Below are 23,929 nucleotides of genomic sequence, written 5' to 3'. Positions count from 1 at the left end.
ATCATCTCTCGGAGGAGTCAGCACGTGGAGGAGGCCAATAGAAGAGGTGGAAAAGAATGGGACTGTCCCTCCTTGGCAGCTTTTATGCATCCCCGCGTCCGTGGCCAGCCAAGGGGGCAGGAAGAGAATTTCACTGTTTGTTAAACAAAGGAGTCAGTGGTGAGCCAAGGAGGTGGCATCAGCTCTACCAAATATCTGTTTGCATCTCCAAGCAAATGGAGCCATGCTTGTTACAGAGTAGATGGACTATGTCCTGGGTGGGGAAGAAAGGGAAGCCATTTTGGGGAAGAGAGAGTAAACCTCTCCAGGGCCCCTAAAGGCCTTAGAACAGGAGATAAGTACAAGTAAGTGTAGTAGAGGGAAAGGCAGATTTCACGGCGGGAGGTGAAGCGTGGTTATCTTTCATTCCTTCACTAGTGCCTCTTACAAACCCTCGTAACTGTGCTTTCTCTTTGGGTAATTCTGTCAGGGTTTTTTTCTGTTCTACATTGATTTGTCTGAGTTAAATGCTGTTTTCAGGTAAATGAGTAAGAATAAATCATTCTCCACCCAAGGTTGTGGCACATCTCTAAACTGGAACGCTGTGGACACGTTAGCAGTGTGCTCTCATGGAAGCTGCACGGATGAGGTGGAGATCTGCTGCTGCAGGGCCAGGAGAAATAGAAGTGTCTTTCGGTGGGCAGGGAGCTGCACCAAGATACTCCATGCTGCTAGATACTGGTGATGGCCAGCTGGAAACCCAAGGGCTTTTGAGTTAGCGATTGTATGTCTGGTCTAGGTGTGGTGTCCAGAGACCTCCGCCTTTCGGTGGTAGTGGCTGTGGTAAGGAGAGGTGCAGCTGCATCAGTCTTACTCCAGCGCGGCGTCTGGCCGTGGAGCATGGAGAATGATGTGCCATGTGCCGCAGGGCTTGTTTTGTCTTACCCTTCCTTGCTCTTGCCTTCATGCCTGTTTTGCACGTCCTCTGACTGCTGAAGAGGTGCCGGAGCTCCCCGCTGTCCCTGGGGCCAGGGCTTTGCAGTGCTGGCAAACAGGTCTGAGGGTGGACACTGCACCCCATGGGGTGCAATGAACTCTGGGCACCCCAGAGGTGAAACAAATGACAGCAGATGTTCCTGGTACGTGCTCTGCGTGGCAGGTCCAACCCCAGGGCAGCCCGCAAAGGGAAAACCTCCCCGAGAGCAGCTCTTACCTGCTTAGTATGAAACGGTGCGGGTCCCAGCCCCTCTTCCCCAGTCGTTACTCTATGATTTACGATATCCGCGATGTGCTGGTCCACGGATAATGCCCTTGCTGCAGTTCAGTGACTTGTTTGTTGGGTTGATTGATTGTACGACAGTGTCTGGGAGCTCTTTTGAACCGGAGGATGCTGCAGATGCTCCTCTGTTGCTGACCATTGAGAAGCGAAGCTGTTCACGTGCCGGCGGTGGCAATTTCACGGCACTGGCTGTGGTTTGAGAATCGACACATTGCTCAGAGCTGATGGAGGTAAAATCATGGCCGTAGGGATAACGGGGGGGAGATAAACCCATTAAGCAGGGAGTGGGGACAACCCCATTAAACGGGGACTGCCTTGGCCCTTGGTCACAGCGCTGTGCTGGGGAGCCATGGCTTGGGTCCTGGATCTGCTGCTGCCTCCCAGGGAAACTTGGACATGCTTCTAAATATATAAAGGGGCCCTGGAGGATAAAGCTCTTCCCTGTCCTCTACTGTGAGGATAAAATCATAAGCAACTGTGAAATTTTCCAGCCCTGCTGCGAAGGGCCTTGGAAATACCTGGGAAGGACAATAAATTTCCAAGCTGTGAGCGTTGCTTAACCTAAGCTGCTTTCCATGGTCTCTGCACTGCAATACCGTGGTTTTGGAGTCACTCTACCATTTGTCCTTCAAAGAACACAGCAAGGAAAACAGTTTCTTTCCCAATTCCAGCATTTATTCTGCTGGTGCCAGTCTGTTCCTCTCGTTTTAGATAGCGTTTCTGTGCTCCATCTATCAGACCTCTGGGTGCCCTGGAATCAATCAGGAATTCCAGCCTTGTGCCTGCTAATTGCGCAGCCGTTTGGTGGCTGGGAGCTCTTCCAGCTGATGGATGGTGTGCGTGGAGGTTTTACTCCATCTGACTGACGCCCCGTAAGCAGCATGGTGTTGCCTGCACACCCAGTGTAGGTGTGAGGGTGGGTGCTTGCACAACCGTGCAAAACAAGACATGTTGTGTGTGCACGGGGGTGCACCCTCACCGGTACCGGGGGAGCTCTGGCTGTCGAAGGGGTGCTGGGTTGGCCGGAGCACGGCACGGACTCATGTGTGACGCTGAAACGCGGGAACGGACCCTGCGGGGGTTTGAGGGACTGGGCAGGGTATGAGAAATCACTGGTCCTCTCTGGTGGGAAGGCACCCGGGAGCAGGCGTGCTCTGGCAAAACTGGCGTGTGCCCATCCACAGGATGCTCACGCGGTGGCAGAGGAGCGACGTGCAGCCAGGTCTATCTCCCAGCCTCTTGTAGAAGCCAGGGCCAGTGGCTGGACTCGAAATAGCTCCGAGGAATGCATGGCTTGCACGACTGCCTGCAGCTGCCCTGAGCGGTCTTCTGATAGCCCTGCATGGCTGGCTGGTGGTGGCTGCCCCGGCACGCCTTGGAGAAGCCTTCTTTCATCTGTAAACAAATTTGGATCTGAAGGTAGAGTGTGCCAAAGTGACAGGTTTACCCTTCTGAGGCACTTTCATTTTGCAGGTTTGACTTGACGTGTCAGGCAGCTCCTCAGATTGTAACCTGAAAGGGTATTATAGGAGATGCTGTACTCTGGGTGACATTTTTAATCTTTCATCTCTTCCAGCTAATGCGTTTTCGCTGATCAGTTTGCCAGGCAGAGCGGCCTTGCTGGCAATGCCAGGTCTGAGTTCCTCTGCCGCCTGCCTCTCATTTTGCACGCGCTGCCACACGGCTTAACAATTGTGTTTTTCATGAATAATTTGTTCTCTCCACATCAGGCAGTCTGTGTCACTCTGCGGCCGTCGGCTTTGCAGAGGGAAACAGCCAAGTGAACGGAACAGCCGGTGACGCTGGTCCTGGGCGAGTCTGCCCCGTGCCTCCTGCACCCCAAACAGGGGCTCATTCATTTCTCCTTCATGGCAGCGTCCTTTGCTGCATGGACACACGCTCCGTGCAGCTCCCTTTTAGCTATGCTCTCTTGAGGAGACGTTTCGGTGTTAGCAGGTGAGTCGAATGCTGTACCCTTCCCCAGGAGAGTGCCTGCCGCCTCTGTTTGCTCCTTGCCGCGATTCATCTCTTGCAATGGTGTGTCGGAGGGCAGCGAGGGACCAAAACAGCCCTTGCCCCTGTTGTGCTGGCCTGGGAGTTTGCTCTTTAGCTATCCCCCAGGTGCCAAGGCTGATACAAGTTCCCTTTTAAGAGCAGCGCCCACCCTGATGCTCCTGGGGTGGGTGTTTTGCAGTGGGTGCTCAGCTTAGGGCTCTCCAGGTGCAGCTTTCCTTGCGGAGGTTTCTTCCTGCTGCCACTGAATCCCGTTGCTGTGGTCCCACCAGCTGCTGTCTGTGTGGCTGTCCCAGGGACCAGCCGTGTCCCGTGGCAGCCGAAGGAGCTGGTTCAGCCCTCGTACTTCAGCGGAGCAGATGACAGCTTTTGTTGAGCTGTTACTTGCCCTGGAAAATTCTTGTGAGCGCTCGGCTGTCGGCAGAACCGCACGGAATTTGAATGTGGGATGTGCTCCTTACGGTCCTCGGAGCAGCATCCCGCTCGCAGCAGCAATGGGTTCGGATTCCCGTGTTTGCTGAGGAAAGCCCCCCTGCCAGAATAATGCGGGATGCAGCAGGTCAGGCAGGGGACTGGCAGGGCTGCGGGGGGATGCCCTGGCCCTTGGGGTACGGGCGTTGGGCACAGCGGCTTCTCGGAGGAATGTGGTGCTTGCCAAGCCCTTCCTCAGGAGACCGGTGCAGCGTTGTTTCTCCCAGTGTATTTTCTGACTTTTCTCCCATCTTGTTCCAACATTTCATTGCAGCTGGCCTTTACAGACATTCTTCCTTCCAGAAATACTGGAATTAGCCTATAAAAGCTACCCCCTTTAAACAAAAGGGGTGGGAAATAGATGAATATTTCTCTGGAGTAGCAGCGCTTGCAGGCAAACTCCATCCGTGGGAGCCCTGTCTGTCCCGGCACTGCCGCCACGCTTCCGCACCTGACTCAAAGTCTGTGAAAGTCAAGGTGAAGATTTTCTGTGGACCTTCTGGGCTTTTAGTCAGGCCCCAACTCACTTGTAGAGCACGTAGGACTGGCCAAATCGATATAATCATGTTTTTACTCTATACCTCAGTTTCCCCCTCTGTATCTGAGTCGGGATGTGGATCCAGCTGTGTGGGAAGTTGGTGCCCAGGCTCCACACATCCTGGGAGAGGGACAGAGGGAAAGGTGCAGCAGCCCGATTATTAGGTGGGAAGGGTCATATTTTTGCAGTCAGAAGGGTTGAGGTTCCCTTCTGCCATACCAGAGCTTTTTAACGGCTTTGAACCAATGACTTTGACCTGAAAGCCTTGCTCCTGCCTTTTCGATGGCCCTTAGGCGCCGTGGTTGCGCGGCCGGTTCGGAAGCTCAAAGGCAGACCGGCGCTATCGGGTGCTTCTTGGATAACAGCCCATGGGCTGTCATTTCTGTTGGCTTGTGATACTCAGCGCATGTTTTCAAATACTAACTGGAGTTGTTTGCAAATGCCTGGTAAATCCCAAAATAGCCCCAATTTGCTGAATTTTGTGAATAGCATTCAGCCCACTCCAGTTACAATAGCCGCCTGCCTCCATGCCTCGCCGGAGCTTTGCGGAGGTACAATAGCGAGAGGGGTGACGAGTGAGGCTGGGCGAGCAAATGTTATTATTCCAGCTTGCTGCACAAACAATGGATGCTATTTGTTTTGCTGGCTTCTAGAGTGTCTTATTTGTATCGGCTCCGATTCTTTTGCCGCGTTCCTCGTTTTTCTTTTGTGGCTTTCCAGTCTTTAGGGATTCATTGTCCTGGTGAAGCGTGGTCCCTTTCGGGTGGTGCTCTGGAGCTGGAGGACTGGTGCTGGGATGTGAATCGCCTCCGATCGCCTCTCCCTCGTGCGTGGGTGGGATGTGGGGGATGTCTGTCTGCGAGCATCCCTTCTGCTAACCCGCAGTGGCATGTCCTCAGTTCCCCAGGCTCCCTGGGAAGCCTGGCAGATCAGGGGCTGCCTTCCCCTCTCGCCCCAAGCTCCTCTTGTTCTGCTGTTTACACGCCGGAAAGTTTATCTGCCGCGGTTTCTTCCTGGAGTCCAGCAACGCGACGCTGATGAGGAGTGACAGGAAGGTCACAGCGCAGGGGAGGAGAGGGTGGGGAACGTGCCCTGAGCTCGCCTCTGCCTCCCCAGCCCCGCTCCGTCTCTGCCCGGGGCAGCGGGGACATCCTTGGCTGCCCTTGGCGCTGCTGGAGGTGGCAGCCTTCCCTTTCCCCGGGGGGTCTGCTTCACGTGAGGCTGCCCTTTACGGCTCTTTAAGGTTCTTTATTTATTCATTATTTGTGTTTTATTTCTCATCGTCCTTCTGAGTCGCTGGGCGCATGCGATGAGCCTGAGCGAGCTGCGGGGGACAGGCGGGTGCCGATGTACACGAGATGTACGGAGTGCGATGGGATGGGTCTTGCTCCGGGGGTCGGGGGTCGGTGGGACCTGTCGCAAAGCCCCGGGGTGCTCAGGCTTTATTTATTTCTGAGGGGAAGGGAGAGCTGGGTGCCGTGTTCCCTCTCTCTGGCAGCATCTGAAGCCTCAAACCATGAGTGGGATTGGAAAGGGTAAAATTCGTTAGCATCTTAAAAATAAAAACAAAAACATTGCTGTCTCTTCAGATTTGCTGTAGGCTGACGGACTGCTGGACCGCACCGAGCAGTTGCTGCCCGGCAGAGACCTCTCTCCGAGGCTGGCTGCGGTAATTGCAGAGCACGGTGCTCAGCATTCATATCCGAGCTTGGCATCTGTATCTAATCTGAAAATAAGTCACTATATATTTCATTAAAACCAGCTGCTGCTGCTTTTATTTGCTTATTTTGAATGATGCTCTGTTCCGTTGAAAACCAATTTGGTTTAGAAAAATGGTCTGTTTGTGTTAGCAGCCCGTGCCCTGCGTGGCCCGTCCTGCCCCGTCCCTCCCTCCACGGGAGACTCTCAGCAGCGGGGCTGAGCCACCGTCCACCCACGCTGCAGGGGACGGGACAGGCGGACGGAGGTGGTCCCCTGGGTGATGTCCTGGCTTGGGACACACACCTGGATGTCCTGGCTGTGCAACAGCCCCGTGACGTTGAACAAATCGCCCACGAATGGCTCGGTCCCTCTGTTCCCTGTCTGTAAAGGGGAGATGGAGCAACGAGTTTGGAGGTCCCTGGGTTGCCATGAGTACCTGGGGGTAGGTGGGCTGTCAAGATACACCCGTAATTTGGCCAAGATGGGGTGAGTGGGCTGGCTTCACTAATTTTCCTGCTGGAAAGCTGCCTGAAGTAATTGCCTGGCCTGCTGTGCTCGGCTGAGCCAGGTCCCTTTGTCACGCAGTCTCACAACAGCAGCAAATGAAACCTGTTAACTTTCCAGATACAACCCTGCCCCACCTCACTCCGTTCGGAAGTTGCAGGACGTATATTTTAAAGCTTCATGCCACTACCGCGAGTGGTAGCAACGTATTTTCTTTGTAAAGCGGAGGTTTAGATTCTCACGTCGTCTCATGGCCGAGGGGTTGCTGCTTTGCAGAGCAAAGCCCCCCGCCCCGGGGAGGGAGAAGCGATGGCACCAGCTCGGATGAGCTGGGAGGAAACCTCCTTACAGCTGAAACCTCGCACGCTGGTTGCGTGTGTATCCGTTAACATACGGCAATTAGGAAACTTATTTCCAGCCCGCTGTTTGCCATGACAGATTTCTGAACCCCAGCCAGCGCTTCGCGGGAGGAGCTGTCATGGAAGAGGAAATAATGGGAATCTCGGGCTTTTTATAGCACTACCCGTTCTCTCCCGGCTGCCTGCGGGGAGCCTGATGTCCCCAGCGCCACGTGTGATGGGAACCCACTGCGGGGTGGGCGGCCGGAGGGGGACCTGGCTCCGGGGGCAGGCAGGTGGGAGCCAGCATTTCTGCTGGACGATGAGCCGCGAGGTTGAAGCAAGCCGGTCGCCCACCTATCCGAAACCCGTGTGTGCCAGGATGCCGTCTGTTGGAAGGTGCTTCCCCATCCTCGCAGCCGGCGGCTGCCTGACTGCTTGCTGCCTCTAAGGGGAGCGGGTGTTTGGGAATTTTTCGGAGTTGGTGGTGATTTTGGTGCCTCAGCTGTTTGGTGATTCAACTGGAGGTGCTGCAAGCGTGCCTGGTTCTCAGACTGAAGTAGAGCTCTGCTGAGCGCATGAAACCGGGTCCTGAACCGCTCAGTTGCCCAAAAGTCTCTAGAAAAATCTCAGCCTTGCACCTGAGTGAAAAACAGAGAGACTGAAAATACTTTTTTTTTTTTTTAAATTGCTTTAATACTCTCCCAGCTGGCTGTGAACCACACAACCAGGAGATGAAGAGCAGTCCTCCTCTTCTGTCCCAAACTGAGTCTGTTTCTCTCCACTCTCACTGTCTTCTCACTCTGGTTATTTATTTCTTGGATATTTTTTTAAAACTAGTCCCTTCTTTAACCTTTGCCCCCCCCACCCAGGCAGGGCTGGGCTGGAAATGGGCAGCACAAGGGCAGGAGTGTGGTAGGGAAACACGAGCAGCGGCGATGGGAACGGGTCCGGAACCTGCTGCTGGCGAGCTGAGCAGCGCGGACACACATCTACGGGAGACAGCAGCGTGGGAATTTAATTCTTTTATGAGAATTTTTTTTTATTAGAATTTAATTTGCTGCGAGAGCGAAGGCTGGGCAGCAGAAGGGGAAGGAAGCAGATCTCGGGCTGATGACGGGAAGTGGTTTTGGTGGTGGTTTTTACCTGCGTGGCGCAGCGCTGGCTGTGGAGGTGCTGTGGCTCAGGGCAAAAGCGTGATCAGGTTTACAGGGAGGATGGGTGGCTGTGGGTCCTGGGTGTCCACGGACCCAGGTGTGGGAGAGAGGAGAAGCTGCTGCCGGAGGCCAGCGGGTCTCCTGGAACAGATCTAGAGGTATCTCAGACCAGACCTTCCCTGCCTTACGATGCAGCCTCCTGGACTGGGCTTGCTGCTGTTAATCTTCCCTGGGGACATCGATGGTCCCTGCAGTTTTAAGAGAGAAGAACCTAATTTGATGTCCCCGTGCTGTCCCTGCCTCCCCTTGCACCCAAAGATATGGTGACATTTGTGCGAGGGGAAACAAAAAGCAGCGTCAGAGCACGTGGTCGTAAGTCCCTGGCCCGGCTCTGGGTCTCCTGCTTCTTTCTGTACCTTTTCTGTGCACCTCAAGGTCATTGGGCTGCCGCTTTCCACAAATTGCATTTTCCGTTCCCCCTCTTGCTCTCGTGTTCAGCCAAGTCCAGCTGCTGCACAGCCGCCGTGATTAAAGCGTCCGAGCTCTCGCTGCGATGGCAAAATACCTCCAAGTGTTGGTTTCCTTAATGCGCTCAGCCTTGTTGCCCGGCGAGCAGCTGATTGACCCTCCAGATCCCGGTGGGCAGCTGTTAAACACCGCCTTGTCCCAAACACGCCGGCTAACGAGTCCCTTCCCGCCGGCATCTCCCCCCTTCCCCACGTCTGGTTGCGCTCTTGTGCTCTCCCTTCCCCTCGGAGCGAAACCTCCGGAGTGGGAGCACACGCCGTGTGGTCTGCTCTCAATTAAAGCGCGTTTGCCTGTTGGTATTTCAGAGATGGAAATGACCGCAACCGAGACTGTTTAAATTAGGAGCGATGGTATAGGAACGCGCTGTCGTGCTGGTTACCGAGGGCTCTTTCAGCGTGATGCTGAGATTCAGGGATGCCGGTTAAAGAGCATCCCTCTTTTATCCTGACTTTGTGCGGTGAGGGCACAGAGAAGAGCAAGCTTTACTTGGCAGAAAGGCAAAGGGGAGGAAATCGTGGGGGCTGTATTTATCGCTGTCGACTGTCAGCGTGGGATGAAAGACCAGCTGGATTCATAAACTGCCTGTAACGCACCTTGGGGACAGAGACATCTTGGCTGCAGTTTGGGAGGGAGTTCCCATCAGGAGTTCATAGGCATGGCCAGAAGCTTGCAAGACCAGAGCTTTTCTGGTGCCAGTGCTGTGCGAAGGGGTGATGAGATGTGACCTGTGCAGCAGCACAGCTCTCCTCCGTGCTTTCTGGGGGTCCCTAGAGAGCTGCACCCCACCGCACCAGCCCTGCAACCTGTGGTCGGGGGTGGGGTGGCAGCCCGTGCAAAGCCCCGAACCCCGCTGGCCTCTTCCCTCTGCCCCCTCCTGAAGGGAAGAGCTACGTGGCCGTGGTTCATAAAAGTGAAATATAATCTGTCATTAATTGTTCTGGTCTCTGTGACTCAAGTGTAAATGACACGGTGACATCTGTCTGAGCCGGCAGCCAGCTTTCACAAGGGGAAGGAGCGGTAGCAGTGTTTTGGGAGGGAGCTGCTGCCATATTCGACTCATCCCCAGCGCAGGGGGAGCCCGGCAGCCCCCCGAGTGGTCCCTGGGTACAGCATGGGAGGAGGGTACCGACAGCCCTGGGCTGTCCTACTGCACCCCACGGCAAGGCCGCTGCTCGAGATGCTCCTCCGCACTCCTCTCTGCAGCTATGGTAAAACAAATTAATAGTAACAATAATAATAAATGCCAGCCGAGCCATGCTACAAGGTACGGCATAAATCCCAGTGCCCTTGCTGGGCTGGAACTGCTGGTGTGAAGGTTGGGAGCAGCCCCTTAAAATGCAAATTGTCGTTAGGGATGTGGAAGTGGTGTGGCTGTAGCCTCTCATTGTCTCTGCTTGCGTTGTAATCAGAGGGCTGAGCATCCCCCTCCCCGCTCCGGGGGTGTCGGAGCCAAGCTGGAGCTGTCCTGGGGAGCAGCACGCAGCTTCCCAGAGGAGCAGGTAGCGTGTGTCGTTCTCGGTATTCCAGCAGCACAAATCGACTGCACCATTGACAGATTTTGTCCCTTTGCTCCTCAGCGCTTCTCTTTGATTTTTCTACAAAGATTTCTTGGTTCCCACCCCGGCTTTCATTATTAAATGGGTGCTTTTCTATCCGGTGCTTTATTTTTGTGACTGTGGCACGCACGCTATTGCTCACTTAGGAGTCACCAGTGCTTTTGGAGGGGGAAGAATCAAGGTGAAGGGTGGCAACGTTTCTTCGTTACCTTTTTTCCTTCTGTATTAGTGAGACTCTGCTGAGGATCGTGCTGGAGAGCCGTGCCAGGAGGCCGCTCCGAGGGCGGCCGTGCAGCCTTCACCTCCTGCGCTCAGCCGTGTGTGCACACACGTGGTTGTGCGTGCCGCTTGCTGCACGCTCGCAGCAGCTGAGCTTATTTCGGAAAGGCTCAGCTGCTTAACAGCAGCTGCTCCTGAGGTCGGAGTTGTTCTTTGTGCGAGAACAAGCCTTGTTCCCCTGCCAGAGGAGGTATTTAGTGGCAACTGGTTTTTGCCCAAATCCTTATTTGTGCTACCTGTGCCTGGAGACACCGAGAGGGTCACTGTTTTGCCCATCTCTGAATGCCATCGGAGAGGATTTTGCGGGGGTAGTTCCCCAAGGATTTTGCTAAGTGCTGTTCTTCCTGATAATTTTCCAAACGCCATTTGTACTCCGAGTAGGGTTTTATTGCTAGCATTAACAGCACAAAGAGTGTACTGTGGCTCTTTCTTGAGTTAACTACAAACAGCTGCTCTGGTTGGAAACTCAATTTCCCTCTTCTATGCTAAAGTTGACCGTATTTCTTGAGGAGATCTGCTTTCACAAGAGAAACAGTGTCGGGGAGGATCGTGCTGTTCCGCGCCGTCTCTCTGCGGCCCGTTTCTTGCTGTGCCATCCCAAGTTTCCACACTGAGAGCATTGGTGGGGCAAGAAAGATGAGTTGCGTTGATGAGTGGGTTTGCGCGGGGGGTGGGTTTTTTGGCTAAGAGCTCTACCGAGTCTCACCAGCTTCTCAGCCAGACACAAAGCACGGCGAGTGTCGCTGCCGTTGTCCTTGCTGACCTGAGCTGCACCCATCCCATCGATGCACCAGTGGAAGACTCTGCAGCTGGCAGCTCTTCCCCCGGACCCTGGCTGCAGCATGTTACAAGCCTCATCTCTGATTAGTATTGTACTATCTTATTTTTGTTAAAAGTAACAAAAATTGAAGCCCAGTCCCTGTTCCGCGATGTGAGTAGCATTTAAAGTTGATGATGATTGCAGTTCTTTTAGCCTCTTTTGTTGCGCAGGGTGGTTTAGTATGTTTACCCACAGTATTTTTGGCATGTGGGTTTCACAATTTGTTTAGCAATGTCAATACCATCTGGAGCATCATCTATTTAAAGTACATTAGAGAGATGAGGAACAACCTATCATATTTTTCCATAGGGTGCATCAAGATTGGAAATGAGAGTCATTCAGAAAGGTTTAATGGGAAAGAGATGTGCGTTGTGCTGCACGCTCGTCTCTTACCATGAGTGGTTATGGCTCTGGTGCTGTTCCTCCGCTGCTTTTCCTAATTGTATTGTGCCGCTGTATAATATCTGCCTTGAAAAGCACACAAAGCTGTCTTAAAGGTGGGTTCAGGGGACAGTACCTTTGACGTATTCCCCGGAACTGAGTACGACTGCTTGCAGGGGTGTCTCGGTGGAGAGGCTATCAGCGGTGATCTGTGATAAAGGTTGGGGGGGCTCTGTTCCTCCACTGCTCGTGGAGGTTAATGGATGCAGTGCACGGATTTGATCCCGGTTACTGCACTTTTGGGATGCTCTGAGCCGGACCTGCTACCGAACAGCCTTGGTGGCGGCTGTGGACCTGAGAGGGAAGGGGTGGGCTGCCGCGACCCTCACCCGTGGGCCAGCCCTGGCTCATGGCGAGCTCCAGCTGCTGAAATGGAAAGCTCTGGGCCTAGTCTGTTGTAGACCTCCTTTGCTTTGAGCAGCACTGGGGATCAGCCCTCGTTCAGAGGCATCTACCCAGCTCAGGCGACCCTGTGGATTTTGGGGTGCTGCAGCCTGTCTTTGGCAGCAGTGCTGGGGGTGCAGGGAGGGTCTCGGCAATGCTGACTTCAGAGGTCCTAGAAATCCTTGGAAATACCTTCTCTGACGCCGGAGGGCTGCCTACGGTAGTGTCCTCGGGTACGTGCGAGCCTGCAAGTCTGGCTGCTTCTCCTAGTGCTTTCCGCAGGGGTTAGCGTCACCGTGCTTTCAATTAGATCAGCGTCCGATCTTCGCAATGGCATCGGTGGGACAGGCAGCCCTGGCCCGCGCGGGGAGGGCAGCTCTGGAGGAGAGGGAACGCAGTGCTCAGCTCAGCTCTGATGGGTGCTTGGCATCACTGACGGTTCGGTGATGACTGTAATTTCACCCTGTGAACCCTCGGAGGGGCGCTGGGGGGGGCTTAACACACACTCGCTATTGCTGATGGTGAATCCTTCACGAGCGTGAACCTTCCTCACCGCACGCTCCCCTTGACCTGGGGGGGATCTGCGGGTGATGGTGGGACTCCAAACGCGGCGCTCATCCTGACGAGAGGAGCAAAGCCTCCAAATGATTTGGAGACAGCGATGCAGAATCACTTGTAGGCTCTCTGTCTTCAAAAGCTGGAGATGATTATTTGACACCTATGGAGTATTGAACCCGAATGAATCCTAGCTGGAGGGTCCCTGCAGCACGCTGGCCCCTTGGGCGCCTGGTCCCAGCTCGGCGAGATGCAGTCCCTTCGCCGTCCCCATCACCTCTCCGCTGCCTGCAGTTCATAAACTGCTGCACTGCTAAAGGGCACTCTCCTGCTCTGCATCAAATGAGAGTAATTGAATTTCCCTTTCCTTTCGGTGTTTAACATTATTTTCAGGTCGTGTTGGCATTAACGAGAGCCTGGCTGCAGTTTGCATAACGATATTTATAGGCCCCTATGCAGATGAGAAGCGTCGCTTCCCCACATCGCGTGCCTGGCTCGGACAAATAAATTTCACATTGTTACTTTGAACTGGGTCACCAGCAACTTCAAAAATATATTCCTCTGATCGTTTTGATACAGGTTACTTAACAAGAGCGATAAACTAGTACTTCAACACAATTGTAGGGAGAAATGGATTTGCGGAGCCCGAGGCGGTGTCGGGGCGGTGGAAGCTGTTCTGATACACACTCTTCAAAGCTTCCTACGTTTTGCCAGCCTTAGCATTTTTAATCATTTTGCTGGCTGGCATTCGTCTGGTAAGAGTATTAAAGCACTCCGGCAAACAGGCGAGTGTTTTACCATAACCGTCAGTACGATCCTGCGCTTGTCAGCCTCTGCCCCTTCAGGAGGCTGCAAGGAAAAATCCTCGGTGTTATAAGCTACGGGGGTTTTTGCTGTCGTGTAGCGAACAGGCTGTAGTTAGTTCTTCCTGCTGGATTTGGGGAAGTCAGTTTGTTTATTAGGTTAAACCTTTACTCTGGACCTTGTGGCTCCAGCCTGAGGTGCCTGGCGGGGCGGGAGAAGGTCCCGGTGACCCATGGGGAAACCTCCCGGCTCCTTCTGCAGCCAAAGGCAAGTTGCCATCCCTGCTATGGGGAAAAGTATACGTTAGCTCTTGCACGTACCCGCAGAAATGCTCTCCTGCATCACTGCATGCAGATAAATACCTGCCCTTAGGCAGCCAGTTGAAATTGAGATCCAGGTAATAATTAAAATAATTGTGTTGAGCTTAAACAGAAACGGTGACCCACCGAAATCTTGGCGTGCTGGCTGCACATTCATCACCCCGCAGCCCGAGGTCCTCCTCATTTATTGTAGTGCTGGCAGAGTGTGACAAATCCGTGCGACTGGAGCTTGAGCACTCGCCGGAGCGGGGGGACCAGGAGCCGGCGCTGCCGGCCCTGCACCGGGGTGCGTCCGTCTGTCCGGCTCTGCTGCCAGAGGAGGATGTCTGTCCTCCAGCCTCATCCGCTCCTGTCCCATGGCTAAAAAAAATAATGCAAATTGTACTGATAGAACCTCTCCAAAACCACTTGTTAAACTGTTGCTGTGCCTTGGTTTTGTTTTGGTTTTGGTTTTTGATGGCTTACTGAGATGTTCAGATGAAACCATCTAAATCCCAAATTTCAGCCTTTTTATGTGGCTTAAAAAGAAAAAAATGATGAAATTTCAAAGTAGAGCTGTAAAGTTGTGACGAGGTATCAGATACAAAGCCCCTTCAGAAATGAATTATGCAGGTGCGTGTCCTGCAGCAGAGAAGGCACAGGAGCGCTGGGGTGGGGGGGCTGCCTTCCCCCATCACTGGGGGGGAACAACGATCTGGGGGATTATGAGTCACCCATGTCACCCAGGGGGACAAGAGCAGAGCATTGAATTAACTCCTGGACTCCCAAGTCCCATCATTTTAATTAGGAGACCATCCTGCCAGGATTTGGTCCTCAGTGATGGGCAGAGCTGGTGAAGGTGCAATTGGTTTTTGGAGGCTGTTTCACTCTGTAGCTTAGCTTTGGACGCAGCGGTGTTATCTAGGTTCGGCGCCTTTTGCCTGGAATGGAACAATAAATCATAGTTAACTTTAGATTAATCATTTCTACACATCTCCGTGTGAAGATGGCACAGATTTCCCCATTGGGTTTCTTCTAAGTCGTACTGACTGTGTGAAGAGAATATCTTCCTATCGAGGAAGCTAAATAGTTCATCTGTGCTCCCGGCTGTCCTAATATGTTTGAGAAGTCTTTAAAAAGCCCAAGAGAAATAATTCCAGATTATTGAAAGCAATTTGTCTTGTAGAAGACGAACGTGCCTGCATTTAACTGTGTCTGTATTTTGGGTCTCTGATTTCTTGGGATGTAATTGCAAGGTATTGTATTCATCCTGCCCGCCGTGGTGACTGTCTTGCTGCCAACCACGCTGGAGGGTGAGCCGATGCAGAGGATGCAGTGCCTGCACGTGAAACGTGTCCGTCCCTGCCCTGAAACGCAGAAGGAGTTCCATCTCATGGGCTGAGTGCCAGTCTGCTTTCTGCGGCCACGCGCTGAGCTGCTGGTGGGATGCTCCTAGCGTTGCACCGCTCGGCCCTTGGGCGGGGAGGTGGGAAAGCCCAAGTCCATCCCGCTGTGCTGGGACGGAGCTGTGTGCACCGCCATCCTTCCTCTGGGAGCGCATCGAGCCGCCTGATTTCTGGGTCAGCTCTGACTTAGCCCATCTCCTCCCAGGCAGCCGGGCCGCTGTCACTTGTACCCGCTCCGGAGGAGGAGGAGGATTTATCCTCGTTCCCCACAGATATGAGCGAGGCAGTAGCCATCACCATGCCCAGCTCCATAGGTTTGGTCCTGTGGGGAGCTGTCGGATTTATCAGGACCAGCTCGTTCCACCGGTCGTGAGCTGGCGTGCGGGCTGTGAGCCGCCAGCCGTCCCCGCAGGTCCTGTGTTTGCTGCTGTGCCAAGGGACATGGGTGGCCCGGTGGCGGGGCCAGCCCTGCTCTCTGTGCTCGCCGAAGGGAGGGGGGGACTCGTCTCTCTGACTTGTGCTGTACAAGTGAGCGCAGATGTTTCTGTTTAAAACACGTTGCAATGGGTGTTTCTGTGGTGTCAATCAAACAATGACATTTTCCCATGGCGAAGCTTGCTGAGACAGCACTGGTGAGCAGCAGCGTTGCGCAGGAGGGTTATTTCTGCCTGGGTTTAAGCAGCTACCAAGAATTAGTCTTTTGTATTCAGGACAGTACAGCGTGGGCAGCGTAAGTAAAACTTCTGGCTGTAAGCAAATAATTAGGTTTCATGCCTGGGGACCCACAGCAGAGAATGGGATCAGCTGGTCTGAGTCCTGCAGCTGCAGCTCACTCCGAGGTTCAGCATCTCGGTCCAGACTCTCTCCCGGTGGTTCCCGTGGCTCCGAGGCGAGGCGTTGTGGAGCCAAACCCGACTTCTCGGCAGGGCCGTGCCCTTGCAGGCTCACCCGGATCACAGCTCAGCATCTGTGGCGGGCTGGGGGCTTGCAGTCTGCGAGCAGGCAGAGGCTGGCAAAGGGACTGAGATGGTCCCGTGGGGATGGTTCCTCTTTAAACTAAATCTGGGAGCATGCTCGGAGAGTTAATACCTGCTGTCTTAAGAAAAAAATAAAAAAAAAATAGAGGGCTTGCTGCTTCTCCCCAGCAGACTTTAATGAAGGCTTCTACAGAGTGTGGCTTAATCGCTGTGAAATTATCGCTTCATCTGTGTGATATATCTCTGTGTCTGTATCAGATCCCTCTGAGCGGTTCGGCTGTCATGTCAGCTCCGCCACGCTGCCGGGAGTGACTCGTCCGGCCCCCTCCCTGCTCCCCCCTCGCGCTTAAGATAACATGGAGGGAATTTTTCAACAGACGTAAAATGGTAATCCACAGAGATGGATTCGCATTAGTCTAACAAAGGCCGAGACGTTGACAAACGAAGGCCTTGCCTGCGCGAGGTCTCGCCGCGCTGGCGGCAGAGCACACGTCCTCGTGGGGATGCTCTGGCCCAAGGCAGAAAGCGGGGTGTCCTGGCAGGGGTTAGCCAGGGCTGCCCGTGGGCACGAGCCCCCTTGTCCTGCTGCAGCAGGGGGTCGCGCCGCTTTACTACCAGCAAACGGGGCTTCGGTCCCAAGCTCTTGGCTATTCCTGTGGTATTTGGCACGGGAACGCAGCGTGCAAATCTTACAGGGTGGCAGGGCGGGCTGGAAACAGGATTGAGTTTCTTCCCCGTGTCTGAATTACTTTGCTGTAGTCAGTGTAGTGTTATCTGTTAATTCTTCCTGGCTGCATGCAGCTATACATCTCCTGTTCAGAATAATCCTATTTGTGTTGCAATAACAATAGAATTACTGCAGCGAGCATCAAAGCCTGTGTAGGTCACAAGCGTTTTGTTTCATAATCTCAACGTGGTGATGAGGATGGTGACCTTTTGCTGTCTGCGTTTCCGTGTACCTGTGTCTTGTTCTTATTAAATATCCTTGCATTGAAATCTCTTGCTAATCTCATCTCCCCATGTGGCTGCTATATAATTATCTCATTTTGTAAAATATTGCATCTGTCATTCTCCTCCCCCCCCCCCCCAAGTTTTGGAGCAGAGGGAGGGTGAGGCAGAGAGGGGAGCGAAGAAGCTGCTGGTGGAGGCAGCAGTAATCCCACGTAAGTGACAATTTGTACAGTATCGGTTTGTCACCGCTGCCACGCATGTCACCTCCAAAGGACCACGTTCCCGTCACTGTAGGAGGCCAGGAAGGGTGGCCCCGAGCAGGAAACACGTGCACTGGGGTTTTTTGCTTGTTTTGGGGTTTTTAATAGACTTTCAGCTTGCTGGTTTTGTTCCCACTGTGGTTGCTGCCCATTTAAGCTCTGATACCCTTTCCTTGTACGGCTCTGCAGTGGGGATGGAGAGCAGACTTGTTCCACGCTGCCCTTCCTCCCCGGCACGGCGTTTGGTGCCAACCAGCGCTGCTTTTGCCCTCTTGACCCCGGAGAGGCATTGTTCCTCCCTGAAATTCCTTTCAAACCTCTCCTGCTCCGCAAGAGCCTCTCTGGTGCTGGAACCGAGAAGCCCCTGTGCTGCTCTCCGGTGAAACGAAGGTGGCTGCTGACCCAGCGCTGGAGATGGGCAGCAGCAGCCCAGGACCCAGAGCCCCTCTTGGGCGGTCGTCTCTGCAAGGTGGCACAGGGCCCTTTCACATGGAACCACCCGCTAATTAACAACTTAAAATAAAAAAAGCGAACATACAGCCATTGTCTTCATCGGTAATAACACAAAGCTTTGGGGAACGACGAGCCACAGGGCTCTTTTTGTAAACCATCCCCAGGGAACGACCAGAACGCATCTGCTCTGGCAGGTCCTTTCTAGAAATAGCAAGTTTAATTAATCATCCTGTTTTCTTTTCTTAAACTATTTAAATTCTTTTTCCCCTCAAGGGATAATGCATTGCTGCCTTTTAAATAAGTAGTGCAGTTGTAAACTCCTGCCATACTTCTGTCTGGGAGCACATCTGTCTTCTGGCTTGGAGCACATCTGTCTGTGCCTCCCAACCCATCGCTCCTGCATTCCGGCGCAGTGGGAAAAATCTGTATTTCAGAAAGGAATCACATGGATACTTCCAGGCTGCAGAGGGTGTCAGATGCAGAGCCCTTTATCTTCTAAACTCCCTTATCTTTTAATTCTGAGACGTTTTTGTCTGACAGTTCATAAATTAAAAATGTTTCTTAGGTGACTTTTTGCTCCTGTTTCATATGTATTTCATGTAAAGACTTTCCAGGCGTTTGAGTTCTGGGAAGGAAGAATTATGCAAAATGAGAAGCTCTGGTTTTATGTTCTTATGGGACGCACTTCGCATGCTGCAAACCATGACACTAAAATCAGTGACTGCGCACTTTAATAATACCGAGCTCTTTAGGGAAGATTGTGAAATTTTCGTGTAGCCCAAGTGTTGCCCTGAAAACACATCAGATGTTTTGTTTTCTCACGCTGAGCTCTGAACTTCAGTGAAGTTCATGTACTGACCTTGACCTCGTGCTGCACTTTGGTGGCTAAGGGCAATTTTGACGCAGTGTGATCTCTCTAATGATGTGGTAATACCTGGAGCGCCAGCTAAAACCTTTCACACCAGGCTTTACAGGTGCGAGTGATGTGTGCCAGACACACACGCATCTCACATGGAGAGGTGTCCATAGCACACCTTGATCATCTTTGCAGAGATAAACTTTGGGGACTTGGCCAAAGCGGTGGCTGGGAAGCAGATGAGATGCTGCGAGCACTTGGTTTGCGTTGCCGTGCTGCCGAGCCCCGGGTTTCCTCTGGTGCATGGGGGGCACTGAGGGCTGGACCCCTTGGGGACGTGCCACCGGGCACTGTGTGGGCCACCACCCCTTCCCCGGGGCACGTGGGCGATGGTTACCGCTCCGGGCGTGCGAGGGTGGGTGTGTCCATCCATGACCGGTGGCCCCGCTGCCCCGTAAGCCTCCCCTCCCCGTGCTGCCCCTCCGGCAGCTTGCTCTGCCTCCTCCAGTGCCCGTGCAATTGGGTTTGCTGCTGTTTTCTTGCTCGCCTCAATATTTCTGTTGTTTCTGCCTCCTCCTTTCCTCTCTACAACATGGTCACAACCTCTGCTCGTAGATGGTTTTCACCACCACCTTCTCTTACTGCGGTTTATCTCCAGGCATTGCCTGCTTGTCCCTGCCCCATTTCACCTGCCTGACCTGCCTCAGTTTGACGTTTTCCCCTCCCTGTGCCCTTCCCGTGCGTCTCCCAGGTCTCCAAGCCATCATCCTGAGAGTCGCTCTCCTGTCGGGCTGCTGCAATGCTGTTTTTTTTCTCTTCTGTCTTTACAAATTGACTTCTCTGCTTCAAAATACCCCCTCACCCAGGCCTTCTGCTGTTTGCCTTTGGCTTTCCGCCCGCTCCCTCTGTTCTTCCTGGAGTGCGTTTCTCCATCTTGTCTCGTGTGCCTGCAACAGCCCCCAAAACCACAAGCAGAGCTCCTCGATGGCTCCCACCGACGGTGGTTTTTCGGCTGTATTATTTGCCTGTGCGGCATGCCGGGAGCAAAATCCATCTCCTGTAGGCAGCTCTTTGCACCTCCGTGAGATATCAGGGAAAACATAGTCACATATATATTGATACGGTGTACGGAGCAGAGAGGACAATTGAATTGCCGTGAGTGGAGCATGCATCAGTGTCCCTGACAATCCGGTAATTAGCTGGCATAGAAGAGCAAGCAGCGAAATGAGCCCGGCAGCTTGTTCGCAGCCATTAGGGGCTGACTCCCACGGAGTACCTGCGTTCTGCCCTGACATCTGGGTCTGCAGCGAGACCTGATGGCTGCTTTCACTTAAAGTCACCGTCACCTTGGAGATCACTAACAACGAGCAAACGCACGGACAGCAAATCCTTGCGCAGTCGCCGGCGGTCCCTACCTGCCGCAGAGGGTGGTCGGTGCCCCCGCTTCGTTGCTGTCTCGCCCCGCTTGCTCTCAGCTGGGGTTGTTTGCAGGATTAGGGGGGCTCACGCTGGCGGCACCCCAAAACCACATTATTGGAGACGCTGGGTCTCTGTCCCGTCCTTTCTGTTCTGAATTTTCTGTGTTGCTGGTAACATGCATCTGTGAGGGAGGTGTCTTTGCCCTGACCCAGAGTTGGGGACCCCAGGGAAGCAATGTCCCCACCCGCTCCGCAGGGCGACTGCAGACAGACGCGTCAGCAGATGCGTGTGCGGGTGAGGCACAGCGAGGAGGGGGTTGCACGGCGTTGGTAAGCAAAAGTGTTTTGAGGAAGATGGGTGCTCTGGGTGAAATATTCCTGCTTGGGTTGTCAAGAGCGCTGCGCTGAGGTCCCTCAGCGTAGGATTTTAAAGACTTAACCTGCTTTGGAATAAGATGGGTGATGGATAATCGGGTAAATGAGAGATTAAAAGGTATGGAGTAAGTTTTCTTGGTGCTGTTGAATGCGCTGTAGGATCGGTGCTGTTCAGTGTCTTAATTTATAGCCTGGGAAAGGAGGCTGAGATCACCACACCAAAGGTGCCTGGTGCTCCTGGCCTGTCCTGGGTCATGAGAACAAGTCAAGTGCAAAAAGTTGTGAAGGATGTCAGGTACCGAGCGGCTGCCCGGTAAAACAGCAGACGAAATCCGGCGTCGTTAGAGGCCGAGTGATGGACGCGAGGAGAAACAATCCTCACATCCGTAAGCAGTGCCGGGCTCTGACCTGGCTGTTGGTGGTGAGGAGCTGCGTCTCGGAGTTAGGATAAATACTTCCTTGAAAATACTGACTCTGTAGCAGTCAAAACAGCAGATTGAATGTAATGAATTTTTAGGAAATAAAGAGAAAACAAAGCTCAGAACACAGTTATGGACTGTTGCATATATTTGCCATGTACCTGCATGGGAAATAAGTGCTGTGTGGAGCTCTGATTCCCTGTGCAAAGAGGAGCAGGGAGCCAGAGCAGGGTGACAAGGGCGATGGAACATCCCTACGAGGTTCGGCAACGTAAGCGATGTTCAAAAGCTGCAGAGGGGCGGCCAGGGGAGCGCGGCCCGCGGCTGTGCAGGCAGGGGTGGGCACTGCGAGGTCAGTAGGAAATGACTTTTCTTTGTTTCTGCTCATCAGCTGCTGGGGCATCAAATTAAATTAATAGATGGCAGGAGCACAGCAAACACACGGCAGCTTTTCTATGGCAGGAGGAAGGAGAACGGTGGAACTGGCTGCCAGATGAGTTTAGAAAGCTTCCAGAAGTAATTAGACAAATTTGTAAGAGGAAAATAGCATTGAGAGTGTTGCTGGCACTGCCAGTGATGAGCTAAATCTCTGCACCACGGGATGCTGGAGGTCAGGAGGATGCAGGAGCATCAGTGGGTGCTCGTGTGACCATATGACTTTCCCTGGGCATCCCGGTGGCTGCGCTTGGGAAAATGGTACTGGACTGATTGAAACTGGTTCATCGCTTCGCTGGGTGGCTTCATGCTGCTCAGTTGGGGACGTTTGCATGCGTTGCACAAATGGAGCAGCGGGTTGGTAGCCTGCAGCGTAGAGGAGCCGAGCACTGGAGAGCTGAGCACGCCCAACACAGGGCTGGGATGGCAGCGTGGCGTCATGCTGGCATGGCTGTGAGTCCTGCTGGGGCGAGGATGGCTGGTAGCCCTAAAATCCTGGTACTGGATGGGTATGAGGGTTACAGTCACAGGAGGGTGGGGGTGTGGAGGGAGTGGAGCTCCCGGGGGGTATCTCTGGGCAGGAGGCATCACTCGAGGAGAAGTAGGTGGAAATCGGAGCTCTGCGTGTCACTGGGGCAGCACCCAGCATCCCGGTAAGGCTGGAAGGCACTGGCTGCGCCTCGGGGCAAAAAGGGCATTTGCGTTCCTGTTTTCCTGGCTCTGTGGAGTTGTGTTGGGCTGTTGCCTTCATGTGAAGGAGCTGGTTACTCACTGAGAGGCAGGGAATGAGAAATACCGTGTTAGCGTCATCCGTTGGTGGCCGTTGGTGTTGACCCTGATGCCCTGCTCGGTGCTCGGCCAGGTTGTCGCTGCTGCTGTTCCGGGGAGCATGGGAATACCAAAGCTGTGCAGGGAGGGGGAAAGCAAAGCAAATAAACAAGGAGCACAACTTAAAATCTCTCCAAGTGTGCAGTGTTTTGTGACTAATACTAACGTAATTGCTGTCATGCTTTTAACATAATGCTTTTATCTCCCGGATAGACTCCTTCTGGTCATTAATCTCTGGGGTTTCGAAGTGAGCAAGCATTGGAGAGATGCAGCCCTTACGCTGAAGTGTGATCGGAAGTGTGCAGAGCATCCCGGAGCAAAGCCGGGACCGGGGCTGTGGGTTACCCATGGGGATGTGCTCACAGCTTCGCTCTGAACCCTCGTGTCCTGGTTTCAGCTGGGATGGAGTTAATTTTCTTCCTAGCAGCTGGTATAGTGCTGTGTTGTAGATTTAGGACGAGAGTAATGTTGATAACACACTGATATTTTGGTTGTTGCTAGGCAATGTTTGCACCAAGTCAAGGACTTTTCAGCTTCTGATCCTGCCCCGCCAGCGAGGAGGCTGAGGGTGCGCAGGAAGCTGGGAGGGGACACGGCCAGGACAGCTGACCCCAACTGCCCAAAGGGATATCCCATACCGAATGACATCATGCTCAGTATATAACTGGGGGCACGCTGGCTGGGGGCATGACTGCGGCTCGGGAAGTAGCTGGGCATTGGTCAGCGGCGGTGAGCAATTGTGCTGTGCATTACTTGTTTTGTATGGTCTTTTACCATTATTATTATTGTCATTATCTTCCCTTTCTGTTCTATTAAACTGTCTGTATCTTAACCCATGAGTTCTGCTTTTTTTTTTTTTTTGCCTTTTTTTTTTGCTTTTTTTTTTTCCCCCCCAGTTCTCTCCCCCATCCCACTGAGATGGGAGGGGAATAAGCAAACGGCTGTGTGGTTGTTTTAGCTGCCTGCCGGGTTAAACCACGACACCTCAGAAATCCCAGGGCTGGACAAGGCTACGTGTATTCTGTGTGGTTTCTTTTCCTCTCCGTACCGCCGTGCCCTACTAGCCCATAAACTCACCGCAAAGTCTCCCCGGCAGCTCCCTCAGCGTGCCTACGCTGTCTCCGTCCTCTGCTCAGCGTCCCTCAATCCCTCTTTAACCTTGAGGAGAAGCGCTCGGGGAACAGCTTCTCCTTTCCCGGTTCTCCGAGATTCGTAGACGTGAAGGCCAGGAGGGACAGTTGCAGCCATCAGTTCTGACCTCCTGCCTAACACAGGCCAGGGAATTTCACCCAGTAATTCCTGCCTCCAGCCCCTACCTTCTCTTTGAGCTGGAGAGCACGGCATGGACGGACCCGGTGGCGACGTGTCTGTTGTGGAGATCGTGCTGGTCTCTTGCAGGATTGTCTGCTGGGCTTTGTGCTTTTGCTTATTTTCTGTTTGGCCTTTCTGGCCTGCTGCGAGCAGGGTCAGATCAGCGGGGGTGCGGCTGTGCCAAAACCTCTCCTGGAAGCTCGCTCTGGGGGAGACTCTCCGGGTTGGTGTTGCTGGAGGCTCCCAGCCCCACAAAACAGCCGCTCTGGCGGTGGCAGAGCCAAAGGAGGAGAGGTGACAAAATCCGGGATAATTTCCAGGAAATCATCTCGCTGCCTCATTTATTTACTGCAAATGTCTCAAAATGTCACCCGGCTCCCTGAGCCACCCGGCCACGCTGAGAGTGAGCTTCCCTGCAGCTTCGTGCCTGCTCACGAGGGCAGTCCTTGCAACAAACCTTGCCTGGAGTTCCATGGAGGAAACCGAGCCAAACCCAAGCGCTCGCCCCTCCCACCTTTCCCCGCTCCCCCGTCACCCGTGTGAGTGAGACACTCTGGGGTGTTTTGCACCATCACGCAAAATCTCATCTCGCGC

At 53.5% G+C, this 23,929-nt stretch overlaps 1 protein-coding gene across 2 annotated transcripts in view; it reads left to right on the top strand.

The window, feature by feature from the left end:
- CACNA2D2 (calcium voltage-gated channel auxiliary subunit alpha2delta 2) overlaps positions 1-23,929 on the top strand; it is a 224,074-nt gene that overhangs the window by 115,496 nt on the left and 84,649 nt on the right. The window lies entirely within an intron of this gene.

Source organism: Grus americana, chromosome 11 (assembly GCF_028858705.1).
Source record: "Grus americana isolate bGruAme1 chromosome 11, bGruAme1.mat, whole genome shotgun sequence".
NCBI lineage: Eukaryota > Metazoa > Chordata > Aves > Gruiformes > Gruidae > Grus > Grus americana.
This window is presented reverse-complemented; position numbering and strand designations above follow the sequence as displayed.